This window comes from Herpailurus yagouaroundi, unplaced genomic scaffold, assembly GCF_014898765.1.
Source record: "Herpailurus yagouaroundi ecotype Mexico unplaced genomic scaffold, PumYag 191, whole genome shotgun sequence".
NCBI lineage: Eukaryota > Metazoa > Chordata > Mammalia > Carnivora > Felidae > Herpailurus > Herpailurus yagouaroundi.
Genome location: NW_024412422.1, coordinates 12,870,309 through 12,888,409, shown reverse-complemented (window position 1 = coordinate 12,888,409; position 18,101 = coordinate 12,870,309). Strand labels below are relative to the sequence as shown.

Genomic DNA, 18,101 nt, shown 5'->3' with positions numbered 1-18,101 from the left:
AAAAAAAAAAAAAGTAGCAAACGCATAGAAAGCACTATGTGTCTAGTGCTCTTGTATACACTTTATGTATATGCCTTAATGCATTAAGTCTTCACAACAGCTTGAGGAAGGACCTCTATTCTCCCTGTTTGACAGGTGAATATTCTAAGGCATAGTTTCTCCAACTTAAAAAAAAAAGTTATTTATTTTGAGAGAGAGAGAGAATTCATGAGTGGGGGAAGGACAGAGAGAGAGAGAGGGAGAGAATCCCAAGCAGTCTCCATGCTGTCAGCATACAACCACTTCAGAGCTTGATCTCAGGAACCATGAGATCATGACCTGAGCCGAAACCAAGAGTCAGATGTTTAACTGACTGAGACACACAGGCACCCCAGTTTCTTCAACTTTTGATATGACCAAGAACTACCTTTTGAAGATCTCGTTAAATGCAGATTCTGATTCAGTAGGCTCTAGGAAGGGCCAGAGGTCCTGTAATTCTACAAGCTCCCAGCCAATATCACTGGTCCAAGGACATTTTAAATAGCAAGTGTCCAAGTTGCAGAGAGGTGAAGGAACTTACCCAAGATCATCCAGCTACTGGTAGCTGTGTTATGTACACATTACAAGACACCAAGACCTAATTCTAAAAAAAGTCCAAGGAGAACTGAAAATTCCAGGGACTTTTCCTTCATCTGCTTCACACAAATGCCCTTGCTCAAAATAGTCCCAAAGATTTTAACAAGCAACTTGTGCAAAGATGTTTATAGCAGCACTTTTTAGATCAGCCACGCACTGGAAACATCCCAAATGCCCCACAACAGAGAAACGGTGAAGTAAGCTATAGTCTAGTTCATGCAATAATATATAGCTATTGAGATGATCGCTATGGGACTAAATGAATGCCTATAAACAAGTATATTAAATCGTGATAAGTAAAAAAGTGTATCCCAGGGGCGCCTGGGTGGCTCAGTCAGTTAAGTGTCCAACTTCGGCTCAGATCTCATGGTTTGTGAGTTTGAGACCCTCATCAGGCTCTGTGCTGACAGCTCAGAGCCTGGAGCCCGCTTTGGATTCTGTGTCTCCCTCTCTCTCTCTGCCCCCCCCCCCCTTGTGCGCTCTCTCTCTCTCTCTCTCTCTCTCTCTCAAAAATAAACCTTAAAAAAAAAAAAAAAAGTAGAGCCCAAAATAATGTGTATATACTGATTAAAGGCACATGGTCATTTGTGCACCCTAAAAAAGACTGGGTGAATTTAGTGTAAGAGAAACACTTGCTCACATAAATTGATGGGATTTTTTTTCCTGAAATCCTTTTCACTGTTTGATAAATTTTAAGCCCCTATCTTTCTGTTCACAGGTTTATAATTAAACAGCAAACATGAGTATTAAATTACATTTATTTAATATTTACTCTTCAGGTATCAAAATACCCTTTCTGTCCTTATTCAGTTATTTGCATTACTGGACCTACCTAGGGCTAAAAGTCCTGGGGCTTGATGGGGGTGTGATTTATTTGGCCCAGCCAGACAAACATGAATTCAAATTCCAGCTCTCGCATTTGCCAGATGCATGACCCTGAGTCCATAATTCATTTTCTCTATGAACTGGGGGTTGCTCTCTTAGGACTGTTGTGAGGATTAATGCATTGACATAAAGTGCCCAACACTATGTAAGTACCAGAAATTACTGACTATAGATTTGGTTTTTTTAAAAAATTAAACATTAAAAAATAAATAAAAAATAAATTTAAAAGTAAGCATTTTATTTTGGTATAATCTTAGATTTGCAAAGCTGCAAAGATAGTACAGAGAGTTCCTATGTACTCTTCACTCAGTTTTCCCTCTTGCTGACAATTTACATAACCATGGCAGCTTTATCAAAACCAAGAAATTAACACAGGCAATTATTATAAACTAAATCCCAGACTTTGTTCAGATTTTTCCAGTTTTTCCATTGATGTCCTTTTCCTGTTCCAGAATTCAACCTGACGTTGAATTTAGGCATCGTGTCTCCAGAGTCTCCTGTCCTCTGTGATAGTAACTCAGTGCTTCCTTGGTTTTCAGGACCTTGACAGTTTTGAATAGTATATATTGTTGTTCTTGTTGTTTTTAAGTAATCTCTACACCCAGCGTGGGACTCAAATTCACAACCCCAAGATCAAGAGTCACATGCTCCACCAACTGAGCCAGCCAGGTGCCCCTATATATTGTTTTAACAATAGCTTTATTGAGATATTGTGATGGTTAATTTCATATGTCAACTTGACTAGGCCACACTTTAAAGTTTTTTTGAGAGAGAGGGAGGCAGAGAGGGAGCGAGTGCATGCAGGGGAGGGGCAGAGAGAGAGAGGGAGAGACTCCCAAGCACTGACAGTGTGGAGCCCGACTCAGGGCTGGAACTCATGAACCATGAGATCATGACCTGATCCAAAGTCAGACGCTTAACCGACAGAGCCACCCAGGCGCCCCAGGTCTTGTCTCTTCTCTTGGTATCACCAAAGAGTGGAATTGCTGAGTCAGATGGTAATTGCTTTTAACATTTTGAAGCACTGCCAAACCTTTTTCCAAAGGTGCCCCACCATTTCACACCCTCACTGGCAATGCACAAAGACTCCAATTTCTCTACATCCTTGTCAACACTTGTTATTGACTGTCATTTTAGTCATCCTTGCAGTTTTGTGTGAAGTGTATCTCACTGTGGCTTTGATTTTGTGTTTTCCTAATCACTAAAAATGTTGAGTGTCTTTTCATGTGTTTGTGGACCGCTAGTATATCTTCTTTTGGAGAAATGTCTGTTCTAATCTTTTGCTCATTTTAAAATGGGATTATTTCCCTTTTTATTGTTGACTTGTAAGGGTTCTTTATATATTCTGGATACAAGTCCCTTATATACACAATTGCAAATATTTTCTCCCTTTCTGTGAGTTGATTATACTTCTATATAAAAATGTTTTAACTTATTCAACAATCTCAAACTTAAAGAAAAGCTGCAAGTACAGTACAAAGAACTTTTTTTCCGGGCCCATTTTAGATTGCTGATCTGCTTTGCTGCTTTGCTTTGCCCTATCACTCCTGAATACGTTAGTGAGCATTTCCCATAATCGAGAACATTCTCCTCAGGGCACCTGGGTGGCTCAGTCAGTTAAGTGTCCAACTTCAGCTCAGGTCATGATCTCGCAGTTTGTGAGTTCAAGCCCCACGTTGGGCTGTGCTGACAGCCCAGAGCCTGGGGCCTGCCCGGGATTCTGTGTCTCCCTCTCTCTGCCCCTCCCCTGCTCATGCTCTGTCTCTCTCTGTCTCAAAAATAAATAAGCATTAAAAAAAATTTTTTTTAATTTTAATGTTTACTTATTTTTGAGAGAGACAGAGTGTGAGCAGGGGGAGGGACAGAGAGAGAGGAAGACACAGAATCTGAGGCAGGCTCCAGGCTCTGAGCTGTCAGCACAGAGCCCGATGCAGGGCTTGAACTCACAAACTGCAAGATCATGACCTGAGCCGAAGTCAGCCACTTAACCGACTGAACCACCCAGGCGCCCTAAAAAATGTATCCTGATGAAAGGTATGATGACCAAGGTGATCCCTTTTTTGGCTTAGTCTCCAGATTAAAATGTGTTTTTTCTCTTTATACTTTCTATTACTAATTTTCTAGTGAAATTTTCCCCAACCTCCAATGGCTGTTATCAACCAGAGATAAGTGGAAAGAAGTGCTTGATAAAGGTTTAGAAACTGAACACTTCCTAATTCACCTCGAAAGCCAAAAGCCACCTAAGAATATTTGAGGAATGTATTTATTACTATTATTTTTTGCAGACACAAAAGCCCTATATGAGTCCCAGCCGATCCTATTCTTTTGAAGACCCTCAGTAGAAACAAAAGATAGAAATCACTCAGTGTCTATGTTTTTCTCTTTGTTCACAGCATTTGAAGAATCAGGTCTGACAGTTCCCCAGTGAAACCGTAAGTATCAGATTCTTTTGTATGATGGCAGATACTGGAGGAATATTGTAGATAGTAGGAAATTCGCAAAAAAAAAAAATGTTTTCCAGTGACCAAGTGGAGTGTTGGCTGCTTTTCATGTTTTTGTTTTGGTTTGCTTTTTAGGCTGTAACTCTTGTTTCATTGCACCACCTGCTGGTGACTTCTCAGAATTTGTTTCTTCCAACAAAAGGCAAAAAGTTTGTTTAACCAAGATTTAACAGATATTCCTTTTCCTCCCACCTAAAAAACTATCATTCCCAAAGCTTACGTGGTAGAAATATTTCAGTGCTCTTCATCTTTAATAAAACAAAATACTTGATTCCAAATTTTCAACACTGAGAACATTTTTTATTGTGACATATATTCAGAAAAGTGCATATATATTTTTGTATACAGTTTAAATAATAATCATAAATATAATCTGTGCAACTAAGACCGACATCAAGAATAAGATTGCCATCACCTGGATAACCCCATGTTCCTCTTCCCTGATCATTTTTTTTTTTTTCAACGTTTTTAATTTTATTTTTGGGACAGAGAGAGACAGAGCATGAACGGGGGAGGGGCAGAGAGAGAGGGAGACACAGAATCGGAAGCAGGCTCCAGGCTCTGAGCCATCAGCCCAGAGCCCGACGCGGGGCTCGAACTCACGGACCGCGAGATGGTGACCTGGCTGAAGTCAGATGCTTAACCGACTGCGCCACCCAGGCGCCCCTCCTCTTCCCTGATCATACATAACTTTCTCCCTCCCTCCCCACAAAGGTAACCACTATTTCGATCGTCATTTCAGCATGTACTACTTTTGTAATAAGAAAACAATTCAAGTACTAATTTAAAAAACCAGTGTACAAATTTGATGCAGCTACTTAAACTGGAAATTTCCATGATTATCCCTGCATTTAACAAATATCTACTGAGTTCAACATTATTACAGTCATTATGAATAAAAGTCAAATGATGAGATACCATTTAACACCCACTAGGATGGCTAAAGTCAAAAAGACGGACAATACCAGGAACTGGCTCAGTCAAGGGAGTGTGTGACTCAATCTCAGGTTTGTGAGTTTGAGCCCCACTTTGCATGTGGAGTTACCTGAAAAAAATTTTTTTAATTTTTAAAATTTATTTTAAACAAACAAACAGGGGCGCCTGGGTGGCGCAGTCAGTTAAGCGTCCGACTTCAGCCAGGTCACGATCTCGCAGTCCGTGAGTTCGAGCCCCGCGTCGGGCTCTGGGCTGATGGCTCAGAGCCTGGAGCCTGTTTCCGATTCTGTGTCTCCCTCTCTCTCTGCCCCTCCCCCGTTCATGCTCTGTCTCTCTCTGTCCCAAAAATAAATAAATGTTGAAAAAAAATGTAAACAAACAAACAAATAAACAAGGGCACCTGGCTGGCTCAGTCAGTAAAGCATGCGACTCTTGATCTCAGGGACGAGAGTTCCAGCCCCATGTTGGGCGTGGAGCCTACTAAAAAAAAAAAAAATTAGTCACCATCTGTCCCTATACAACATTATTCCAATATTATTGACTATTCATAATTCTTTGTTAAGCTATACATGTTTTTTGCATTTTCCTATATGCAGATTTCAGAAGTAAAAACTTTCCCTCCTTCCTTTGTTCTCTCTTTTGAAATTTCCCAAAATAAAATAAAAAGCAGAAAAAAATCAAACATCTTTGTAATGTGATGCTTTCATCTTTTCCATTCTATACTCAAGGGCTCTCTTCCCTTGTTAGTTACCCTCACGGTACGGTGTAGGGGGCAGGCATCACCTTTACTTCCTTTCATTGAGAAAGGAGATTTGAAGCCTTGTTTCGTCATAACAACAATGCTACAAGGCAGAAAAACTGAGAAGTGTTGTGTTACGAATCAGGACTGCCCTCCCTTTGAAGATCTTCCAAGATCTTTTGTGTGATGCAGTATTTAACATGACAAACACTACATGTAAGTAGGAGCTCTGTCTAGCTTTGCTCATTTTTGCAATCCCAGCGCCAGGCACAGTGCTTGGCACACAGCAGGCAAAAACATATATTATTTATAACAAGTTTTAAGATGTGAGTCACTTACCATAAAATTCACTCTTTAAAGTGCACAATTCAGGGGGCGCCTGGGTGGTTCAGTCAGTTGACTTTGGCTCAGGTCATGATCTCAAGGTTCTGGGTTCAAGCCCCGCATCGGGCTTGCTGCGGTCACGGCACAGAAATTGCTTTGGACCCACTGTCTCCCCCTCTCTCTCTGACCCTCCCCCACTCATGCTCGCTCTCTCCCAAAAATAAATACACATTTTTTTAAAAACCAATGCACAATTCAGTGGTTTTTAGTATACTCAAAGACTCGTGCAGCCATCAGTACTAATTCCAGAACATTTTCATCACCCCAAAAAGAAACCTCACATCTTTAGCAGCCAGTCTCTTCCCCCTCATCCCCATTCTCTGACCATCACTAATGTACTTTTTGTTTCTATGGATTTGCCTATTCGGGACATTTTTAAAAATTTATTTATTACCTATTTTATTTTTTTGAGAGAGGAGGAGAGAGCGTGAGCCAGGGAAGAGGGGGAGAGGCGCCCCAATGGTAACTACATTTATCACGGTGAGCATTGACTAATGAATAGAAGCACTGACTCAAGGGGCGCCTGGGTGGCTCAGTCAGTTAAGCGGCCGACTTCGGCTCAGGTCATGATCTCGCGGTCTGTGAGTTCGAGCCCCGCGTCGGGCTCTGTGCTGACAGCTCAGAGCCTGGAGCCCGTTTCGGATTCTGTGTCTCCCTCTCTCTGACCCTCCCCCATTCATGCTCTGTCTCTCTCTGTCTCAAAAATGGATAAACACTAAAAAAAAAAAAAAAGCAGCACTGACTCGATATGTTGTACACCTGTAATATAACACAGTATGTCAATTGTACTTCAATACATTTTTTAACTAAAAAAAAGGGAAAGAATATATTCGCCTAAGGCAAGGTTACTCATACTTTCAATTTCACCAGATCATACCAAAGTGTCTTCCAAAGTGGTTCATACTCCCTAAGAGTTCAAACCTTCTGCCTTTTTGCAGTACCTTTGAAAAGTGTGTTGATGGTTTACAAAAAATCTAAGTGGGTTTTCACGAAAGCTGCTTTTGGGCTATTTGAAATGGGGAGATAGTGCCACCTGACAGAAAAAGCACTTTAAAAAATTTACCAACTGCTCAGCACCTCCCAGCTCTCTACTTGGGTTGACAACAGGGCAAACATCACCATGTATACATTTTCCAGCAGCGCCTGGCTGGCTCAGTCAGAAGACCATGCAATTCTTGATCTCAGGGTCATCGGTTCGAGTCCCACTTTGGGTTGTAAGATTACTTAAAAAAATAAAACTTGGGGCGCCTGGGTGGCTCAGTCGGTTGAGCGTCCGACTTCGGCTCAGGTCATGATCTTGTGGTCTGTGAGTTCAAGCCCCGCGTTGGGCTCTGTGCTGACAGGTCAGAGCCTGGAGCCTGCTTCCAATTCTGTGTCTTCCTCTCTCTGTCGCCCACCACCCCCCTCCTCGCCCTGCTCATGCTCTGTCTCTCTCTCTCTCTGTCAAAAATAAAAATTAAGAAAAAAATTAAAAAAAATAAAAAAATACATTTTCCACACACCTTCGATGTGGACAGGTGTTAACTGTTTACAATGCACTTTCACAAACATTTTCATTTAATCATCATAACAATCCTGAGAGGTAAATGTTTTTATTGTGTATTTTGTGGATGAGGAAACTGAGATTCAGAGAGTGAAAGATGTCCAGGGGCGCCTGGGTGGCTCAGTTGGTTAAGCATCTGACTTCAGCTCAGGTCATGATCTCACAGTTCTTGAGTTTGAGCCCCATGTCGTCTGCACTGACAGCTTGGAGCCTGGGGCCTGCTTCAGGTTCTGTATCTCCCTCTTTCTCTGCCCCTTCCTCGCTTGCTTGCATGCTCTCAATCTCTCTCTCTCTCTTGAAAATAAATAAAACAATGAGAAAAAAAAAAAAAAAGGAAAGAAAGCTGTCCAGATTATCCAGTAAATTACAGTGCAGGGGCTTGTCCCAGGTTTCTTTTTGTTTTTGTTTTTCATCACACCATTGCTACGAATCTGACAAAGTAGCTTGTATAGAAAATTTTGTTGTAAAGGACTCATTGTAACCAGATCAACAGAGCACTCACTCCACACTCCCTAGGCAGAGTGTACTTCCTATACTTCATTTGAGATTTGGTCATGTAGCTTGTTTCGTCCGTTACCAAAGATTTAAAAAGCATTTGAACGAATAGGCTTGCTCTCTCACACTCCTGCCATTGCAGTTAAAGTATTTCTGAGCTGCCCATTGATCCCAGAGGGACAATGAGAGACACTTGCTGCAGAACTGCCTTAACGAAGGCCAGCCTGGACCAGCAAAACTGAATAAGCTACAGAAATGTTCTTTGCTGGATGCCACTGAGAAACAGGTTGCTGTTTGTTTTACCACAAAAACTAACATAACTATCTGGGATACAGGAATAGATTTGTAATACCAAACTCTTCCTTGGAAAGGTACCTAAGATCAGGAGATTTTCTTTTTGTATTTTAAATTTTTTTAAGTCTATTTATTTTTGAGAGAGACAGAGACAGCATGAACAGGGGAAGGGCAGAGAGAGGGAGAGAGAAAGAGAATCCCAAGCAGGTTCCACACTGTCAGCGCAGGCCTGAAGCGGGGCTCAAACCCACGAAACCATGAGATCATGACCTGAGCTGAAACTGAGTCGGATGCATAATCAACTGAGCCACCCAGACACCCCATGAGATTTTCTTATTAATAATTTATATTTAGGGCCTGCTATGGCCTAAATGCTTGTGTCCCCCCAAATTCACATGTTGGAACTCCAGTGCCCAATGTGCTGGTATTAGGAAGTAGGGCCTTTGGGAGGTGATTAGGCCATGAGAGTGGAGCCTCACTAATGGGATTAGTGTCCTTATAAAAGAGATCCCACAGAGCTCCCTAGCCCCTTCTACCATGTGAGGAAACAAGTCTGTAATCTGGAAGAGGGCATTTACCTGACCAGGCTGGACTTCCAGCCTCTAGACTGTGAGATATAAAATTCTGTTGTTTATAAGCCACTCAGCCTATGGTATTTTGTCACAGAAGCCTGAATGAACTACAGCAGAGCCTAACGTTTTGAGTTTTGAATGAGGTCCATATCATTTATAACACAATCTCAATTTCATTCAACATTTTAGAAATATAGTTATATATTGTTGCCTTTAAACATCTGACCTTTAAAGCCAAAAAATATTTACTATGTTTACAGAAAAGACTTGCTCAATGATAATTTACCCCCTGGCTCTGGGAGGTGGGGGTCACCCTCCCTGAACAAGAGGGAAGCTCATACATTTGGAGATCTGCCATCAAGAAGGAAAGGGGATCAAATTTCAGTAGCAACCAATAGGGTCTACTGCAGGGAACCACAGCCACGCACTCTACCCGCCCATATTATCACGGTCCAGGACATGTGTGAGACACAGGACAAAGTCAGTATCAAATGCAGTGATTATAAAATGGGAGAAAATGAAGTAGGTTGTGGAAAGGACCAGTTTTTCAACCATTCACTGGAGTTAAAGGGATACTGAGGTGCCTGGCTGGCTCAGTCAGTAGAGCACGAGACTCTTGATCTCAGGATCATGAATTTAAGCCCCACAATGGCCATGGAGACTGCTTTAAAAAAAAGAAAAAAAGGGGAGTTATTATCTTGATAGGTTTGTCATCTTTTAAAGAGCCAGAGACAATACAATTATACTTTATTCATCAATCCATTTATTCATCAAGTAGTTTTTTAAGGACCTATGGGAAACTATTCACTTCCTAGGGCTGTTGTAACACAGTTTCACAAACTAGGGGCCTTTAACAACAGAAATGTCTGGTCTCTGGGGCACCCAGATGGCTCAGTTGGTTGAGTGTCCAACTTCAGCTCAGGTCATGATCTCACAGTTCGTGGGTTCATGTCCCATGTCGGGCTTTGCGCTGACAGCAAGAAGCCTGCTTCGGATTCTCTCTCTCCCTCTCTCTCTCTCTCTCTGCTCCTCCCAGGCTCACTCATGCTCTCTCTCAAAATAAATAAAATATTTAAAAATTTTTAAAGAAATTAAGAATTTCAAAATGGTGACAGCAAAGCATTAAGCCAAACACAAAGCCCTTCTTAGCATGAGGCCTGTGTGAATCCTCTAAGGGGAAAAATGGTACTAATGGGGTATATTTTGAGTCAATTTAAGGTTTGTTTGCTTTTTCACTATTTTTCTGTGTCCCTTGCAAGGCATTTATGAAGCAGTTCATTTCTACAGCAGGTGCATTCTTGGGTTAGGACCCTTCTTCTTCTTTTTTTTTTTTTTTTTAATGTTTTATTTATTTTTGAGAGAGAGAGAGAGACAGAGAGAGCGTGCGTGCGCGGGGGAGGGGCAGGGAGATTCAGAGACAATCTGAGGCAGGCTCCAGGCTCTGAGCTGTCAGCACAGAGCCCAACAAAGGGTTTGAACCCATGAGCTGAAGCCAGATGCTTAACCAACTGAGCCACCCAGGAGCCCTGACTTAGGACCCTTCTAAGATCCAATCTCTCAAGGAGGAGATAGTTTAAGGAGATGGTAGTTATCCAAAAGGGAAAATCTTTTCTCCCCAGCTCCATAGAATGTCTGAGTAACTTCATCAGAATACCCAAGAATCACTTTTCCTTTCCCTTCAGTTTTTGGGTCCTTGATTAGGATTTATAACTCTTGGCATGGAGGTTTCTCTGCTCACCAGCTTGAGACGTTCTTAGAGTTTTCCAGCTTCTCCCTGTTTAACCGGGTCACTGTGGTCCAAAAGTCACCTTCTGCCTCATCCCCTGTATCAAAGGAAGTTCAAGAAAACACACAGGTTCCTGACCACTGGCGTCTAATCTCCTCTCCCCCCAGGCTACCCCACTTTGTTCATAGGACACCATCTGCCATCTTGAGGTCAAGACAGTCTTCAGAGTCACTTTGCACTATCATACCCACTTTCAAGACCTTGCCCAGGGGGAGTCCTATCCCTGAGCCCCACAGTGTGAACTCTTCAAGGATAGAGGTTGAATTGTTATATCCATCTTTGAATCTCTAGTATCCAGTAAGGTGCACACGTATGAAACATAATATGCTTTCCACAAATGGTTATGGAATAAAGTTGATGAACTGACACAAGAGACCTTCAAACATTTACAATTTTTTTTTTAAATTTTTTTTTCAACGTTTATTTATTTTTGGGACAGAGAGAGACAGAGCATGAACGGGGGAGGGGCAGAGAGAGAGGGAGACACAGAATCGGAAACAGGCTCCAGGCTCTGAGCCATCAGCCCAGAGCCCGACGCGGGGCTCGAACTCACGGACCGCGAGATCGTGACCTGGCTGAAGTCGGACGCTTAACCGACTGCGCCACCCAGGCGCCCCAAAACGTTTACAATTTTAACGACACAAAATCACTTACCTTGATGCAGATTTCTTTCTTTTCCGGCTCTTATTTAATGTATCTTCCTAATGGTTTCCTGACTAGGGACGAACGTTTCTGTGGTTGAGAACATACTCTGGTTTTTTGTTTTTGGCCAGAATACTTGTTCTCCAACTGGGCATATAGGCATTCAAATATCTCTTTGACTCCTTAAGTCTTCTAGAAATGTAAGAATTCGGGGGGGGGGGGCCGGGGGGGAAGGAAATTTAGGGGAAATCCTCCCTTTCCTTAAAATCTTCATTTAACACACATGTAAACACAATAATCTTGTAAAACCTTTTTAAAATCGAAAAGTAAGTTCTCTCTGACCATATTCTGGTCTTTACATTTCTAGGCTCAGTAGTTCTGCAGCAGGGCACCTGAGGCAGTGTCCGGATTCAGCGTTCCATTCAGCAACACAGATCTTTGCCGCGCTTTCTCCCTCCGCCCTTTAGGCTTTGGAACGCGGTCCGCCCACTTCCGGCAGGGAGGTCTATAGCGCAGGCGCAACACCACAGCCTCTCAACAACCCACGGGTCTAGTACTGATGTACACGCATGTGCAAAAGGGGGCGGGCTGGTTAATAGCGCGGGAGAATCTGGCTCACCGAACTCACGCGACTGTCTCCGCCCACCTAAGTAGGCGGGCGGAGCCGACACCCCCCGCCCCACACACCCAGGTTCAGGCAGCGCACGCGCATTTGAGTGAAGGAACGTGGCGAGGGAAGAAGAGTTTTAACGCATGCTCATTTAAATGTGGCATGAAGCTTTTTACGTCAGCTTCGTACACCTCCTCCTTTGCTGTCTTAACCCGCCTCTGACTTTTTAAAGGGCCAGAGCACTTAAAAAAAATTTTTTTTTCTTAATGTTTTTATTTTTGAGACAGAGAGAGACAGAGCATGAGCAGGGAAGGAGCAGAGAGAGAGGGAGACACAGAATCGAAAGCAGGCTCCAGGCTCTGAGCCATCAGCACAGTGCCTGACGCGGAACTCGAACTCACAGACTGTGAGATCATGACCTGAGCCGAAGTCGGACGCTCAACCGACTGAGCCACCCAGGCACCCCAGGGCCAGAGCACTTTTTCACCCAATCGCTTGCTTTTATTTATTTATTTATTTATTTATTTATTTATTTATTTATATTTTTATTTTTTTAAACTTAGCACCTTTCATACTGAGACATTTTATTTTATTTTATTTTTTAATTTTTTTTAACGTTTATTTATTTATTTATTTTTTTCCAACGTTTATTTATTTTTGGGACAGAGAGAGACAGAGCATGAACGGGCGAGGGGCTAGAGAGAGAGGGAGACACAGAATCGGAAACAGGCTCCAGGCTCTGAGCCATCAGCCCAGAGCCCGACGCGGGGCTCGAACTCACGGACCGCGAGATCGTGACCTGGCTGAAGTCGGACGCTTAACCGACTGCGCCACCCAGGCGCCCCTAACGTTTATTTATTTTTGAGACAGGGAGAGACACAGCATGAACAGGGGAGGGTTAGAGAGAGGGAGACACAGAATCTGAAACAGGCTCCAGGCTCTGAGCTGTCAGCACAGAGCCTGACGTGGGGCTAGAACTCACGGACCATGAGATCATGACCTAAGCCGAAGTCGGCCGCTTAACCGACTGAGCCACCCAGGCGCCCCACCCAATCGCTTTTTTAAAAAATTAAGCATTTATGGAGAGTCTAGTATGTGCTGGGCCCAACTTACATTGTCTCCTGTATGCATTTTCCAGTTTTTCCTTTTGCAATAATTACATTAGTTAGTATTTACATGTTTGAGTAAATTTCTTCCCTTGTCCCAGTTGTACTATTGCCTTGGAGGCAATTCTTCGAAATGAGAGGCAATGTGATGTTCTGGACAGGCCTTCCTAGGTCAAGAGGTCTGAGATTGAATCCTGGCTCAGCCACTTCCTTGGTCTTTTAACTCTGGATAGGTATCTAACTTGTGAACCTGAAGTTGATTTTTTTAAGTGAAGATAAGAATTCCTACCTGTCTTAGAGGATTGTTGTGAAAAGTACTTTCTTTTTTTAAAGAATGTAACAAGTTCTATGCCTCACACCAGCTACCTGTTACATAAATAATGGTCATTAAGTGGAATCAGAAAATAGTTTTATAGTTTCTGTAAGATAATTCCAAATGGTTTTTCAAGAGCATTTACCTAATTGCCTGGATGGCTAGCAGTATGTAATGGTGCCTCTTTCCCCACAGTGCTGCCAATATCACAGTCTATCATTTTTACACATTTTTCCTAGTCTAGACAGTATGTAATGGTATGGCAGGATTATTTTAACTTTCATTTCTTTAATTGCTGGTGAGACTGTGCATTTTTCTTTGAGATGATTTATTAGCTGTGTTTGTTTGCTGAACAACTGTTTTCAAACCCTGTAATTTCCACTGGCTTACCCCTGCAGACATTATGTTAGGTTCTGACAGAGAATTTTGCTGATAGATTAAAAAGAAAAAAAAAAAAAAAGGATTTGGCAGAGAGAGAGAAATGAAACTTTCCAAGGAAGGGTTAGAGGCAAGAGATGAGCTCATCCCAAAAGCAGCACTTTCCAGTAGAACTTTCTATGATAAAGGAAATGTTCTGTATCTTCAATGTCCCATAGAGTAGCCAGTTGCCACACATGCCTACTAAATACTTGGAATATGACTAGTGGGACTGAGGCATTGTTATTTTTATTTAACTTAAATTTCCATATAAATAGCCACCTCGTTGATAGAGTAACCCTAGAGATTAGGGAAAAAGGAGAGAAGAAAGGAAGGAGAAAGAGGGGCCCTACAGAGTCACTCCTCAGAAGTGGCCTCATGTTTATGGAGGGACTCAAATTTGGACTTTAGGCACTGTTCCCCAGAAGACAGTTCCAGAGACTGCCAGTCTGACAAGAAGGCTATGTTCAGTTTAAAAAATCTATCAAGCTATGCATTGATGATATTTCCACTTTTCTATATATATTTTACACTTCAACAAAAAGTTAAACACCATGTGCTGCACTTTGTATTACCCTCTGTAGGCATTTCTCTCTCTGATTCTTAAAAAAAAATTTTTTTTTCAACGTTTTTATTTATTTTTGGGACAGAGAGAGACAGAGCATGAACGGGGGAGGGTCAGAGAGAGAGGGAGACACAGAATCGGAAACAGGCTCCAGGCTCTGAGCCATCAGCCCAGAGCCCGACGCGGGGCTCGAACTCACGGACCGCGAGATCGTGACCTGGCTGAAGTCGGATGCTCAACCGACTGCGCCACCCAGGCGCCCCTCTCTCTCTGATTTTTAATTTAACAGAATTTAAACTGAAAAGTGGCCTGTGACTCACTCTGGTCATCTGAAAACCCCTAGAGGGCGCTCATCCTGCATCAGAGACTTTGTGAAAAAACTATGGAGAGAATTCAGGAATCCTACAACTCACCCATTTAAAGAGTACCATTCAATGGTTTTCAGTATGTTCACAGAGTTGTGCAGCCATCATCCCAGTCAGTTTTAGAATATTTTCATTACCCCTGAAAGAAAGCTCAAGCCCTTAACTATCACCTTCCTAACTTCTCATCTTCCCTTCTAAGTAACCACTAATTTACTTTCTGTCTCTGTAGATTTGCTTATTCTGACATTTCCATTCACATGACCTTTTGTGTCTGGCTTCTTTCACTTAGCAAAATGTTTTCGAGGTTCATCCATGCTTCAGCATGTATCCGTGTTTCATTCCTTTTTATGGCCGAATAATATTCCATTAGATGGACAGATGACATTTTGTTTATCCATTCATATTTAAAAAAAATTTTTTTTAAGTTTATCTATTTTGAGAGAGAGAACACAAGCAGGGGAGGAACAGAGAGAAGGAGAGAGAATCCCAAAAAGGCCCTGTATTAATGCAGCTCTCAAACTCATAAACCATGAGATCATGATGTGAGCCAAAATCAAGAGTTGGACGCTCAACCGACTGAGCCATCCAGGCACCCCATCCATTCATCTTTTAATAGACATTTGAGTTCTCTCCATCTTTTGTCTATTATGTACACCAGAGAGTTTTGCTGGTCCTCACAGGTGGGTCCTTCCTGCCACTTCTGAGAAGCCTGAGACCCAGGTTACTCAGCATCAGAAGGTTCCTTCTCATTTTATGCAGATGGTCCTCTCAGGAGTGGATTTCAGTGTGAATGGACCCCCTAGGATTGACAACTCAGCAACAATTGGGTGAAATCTGCAAGGATTTCTGGAGAGGACAGAGTCTCCAGGCTTTCAGCCAAAGCTTTGTGCTCAGGAAAGCATAAGTAGGAGCATGTCTCCTCAAGGGGATGTTTATCTGTGGGTGCATAGAGGAGCCCCTCTGACTCCAGACCACACAGGAGAGCTCTCTTCACCCCAGGCTTTACAAAAGATCCTTGGGAGGAGCCCAGCTAAATTCTAGCCACTCAAGTCTGGCAAGTAATTATCAGAAGGGTCTTGGGAACGGAGCCCTCTTGGCACTTCAGTATTGGGAAGTGGCCAGTCCGTAGAGCCTACTTAGGAGTTTGAGAATAATGCTACCAGATTCTGACCCCATAGGAAGAATGATGTCATAGATTTGTAACCTGCCTGTCCAGCTGGCCTGTGGATGCAGGTAAACCTTAACCTGCTCCACATTCTTCTCCAGGGGACAGTTCTAGCTTCCCTGAGCCAGGACCTTTATTAGAGGCCATCAAAGGGCTCCTTGCAGTGGTGGGACTGTGACTCGGGCCTTGGGAGAGGGAGAGAGGAGATTCTAGACCATGAGGCACCACTCAGTGGGTGGCAGGGTGGTTCTGGATAAAGTCACAAGCCAAGGACAGTTTGTACTAGGGTAAAGCCTGCTGGACCTGTGGGCCAGGCATCTGAGGAGGAGAGAAGAATGTCATGAGAAGAACCACAGCATTAGTAATTATGACTGGCCAGGGGCAGACTCCAGACCCTACCTGGGCCACTCATGAATTTGGGATTGGAATTCAAAAAGAGCCAATTCATTGTGAGTGGTTATATAACCAAGGTATATAAAAGGCAGCTCTTTTCCACCACAAGCATGAGAAAGCTGAGTGAAGGAGACACAGAGAGATGGAGAGACCAAGTGAGATGAAGAGGATGGCTTTGCTGTTAACAGCTTTCCAACACTCTTGTATCATTAATAAATTTCCTTTATGAGGTAGTACGAGATGGTGTCTCTACTTATAACCAAAGGGAACCTTGGATGAGGCAAGAATTTACACAGAGCAGTTACCCTCTGCTGAGAGGAAGACACACACCCAACAAATTAACTATAAGTGATGCAATGAGTGTGGAAATCAGAGCAAAAGTCCCATTCCAAAATAAACCAAAAAACCAAAACCAAAGCAAACAAGCAAACAAAAAAGTTCCATTCCAATTGGAATGAAGAACAAAGCAATGAAGGAGAGTCTACTGATGATCAGAGAAAAGGCCATCAAACAAGATTTTGGGGGGCACCTGGGTGGCCCAGTTGGTTAAGCATCTGACTTTGGCTCAGGTCATGATCTCACAGTTGGTGGGTTTGAGCTCCCCACCAGGCTTTCTGTTGTCAGCACAGAGCTCTCTTCAGATCCTCAGTTCCTCTCTTTCTCTGCCCCTTCCCTGCTTATGCATGTGCCCTCCCACCTCTGTCAAAAACAAAAACAAAAACACCTGAAGGAGAGGAAGGAATGATGAATGATCTAGGCTGATATCTGTAGGAACAGATATCCTGGCAGAAGGCACAGAAGAGGCAAAGCCCCTGAGGCAGGAACATGCCCAGCATTTTCCAGGAACAGCAAGGGAGCACGTGTGTGGCCGGAGCAGAGTGAGACTGACTGGGTGCCAGAAGTAGGGGACAGGTTCAGAGAGGAAAGGGGAGGTGGGTGTGCAGATGACAGGGAACTTTGGAGGGACTGTGGCTTTTACTGAGTGCCCAGGGAGCCACTTCAAGGATGTGAACTGAGGAGGGAGAAGTGACTGGGGCTGACTTGTGTCCATGTAAAATACACGCATATTCAAGGGGTGGAGGGTCTGTACAGCTTCCATCAGATTCTTTTTTTTTTTTTTTAATGTTTATTTTTTAAGAGACAGAGCACCAGCAGGGAAGGGGCAGAGAGAGAGAGAGAGGGGGAGACACAGAATCCGAAGCAGGCCCCAGGCTCTGAGCTGTCAGCACAGAGCCCACGCGGGGCTCCAACCCAGGAACCCTGAGATCATGACCTGAGCGGAATTCAGAAGTCAGATGCTTAACCGACTGAGCCACCCAGGCGCCCCAGCTTCCCTCAGATTCTTCAAGGTGTCTAGTAGACCCCTGATGAGACTCAGAACCGGTGTGATGTTGGTTTTCCCTTCAAATTTTGCCTCTTTGTCTTCGAAACGTGGCACAAAAGGCTTTAACCTTTTTCTGTCTGCTTAGGGTTTTGTATTTGCCCAGAGGACCCCAGATGGGAGAGGGGCGCCGCATGGCAAGGGCAGTAGCCTCCCGGGACACACTGGGGCCCACGCTCCGCGGTTATCGGCTGTGGGGTCTTCGGGCTCGCCCACCAGCCTTTGGCCATCAGGCCTATGTACCAGCGGCCCTCGACCTCCACAGGCCCTAAAACATCCTTCCCCACGCCTGCGTATCTACACCCTTCCGGCTGCTCAGCGAGCGCAGTCTCCGCAGGAAGGGGCGGGCACTGCCGGTGGCTTTGCTAGGGCCCCGCGTTGCCATAGAGACCCC

The 18,101-nt window shown here is 43.5% G+C and overlaps 1 long non-coding RNA gene across 2 annotated transcripts; it reads right to left on the bottom strand.

The window, feature by feature from the left end:
* Positions 1 to 7,839: 7,839 nt before the first annotated feature.
* Positions 7,840 to 11,921, bottom strand: LOC121010352 (uncharacterized). 2 transcript variants are annotated; one of them, XR_005781118.1, is made up of 4 exons: positions 11,785 to 11,921; positions 11,405 to 11,584; positions 10,703 to 10,787; positions 7,840 to 7,893 (listed from the first exon to the last, which is right to left on the bottom strand). It is a non-coding gene; the product is annotated as an uncharacterized LOC121010352 (long non-coding RNA). The 2 variants fall into 2 exon arrangements; XR_005781117.1 differs by having other exon boundaries at positions 11,702 to 11,919.
* Positions 11,922 to 18,101: the final 6,180 nt, after the last annotated feature.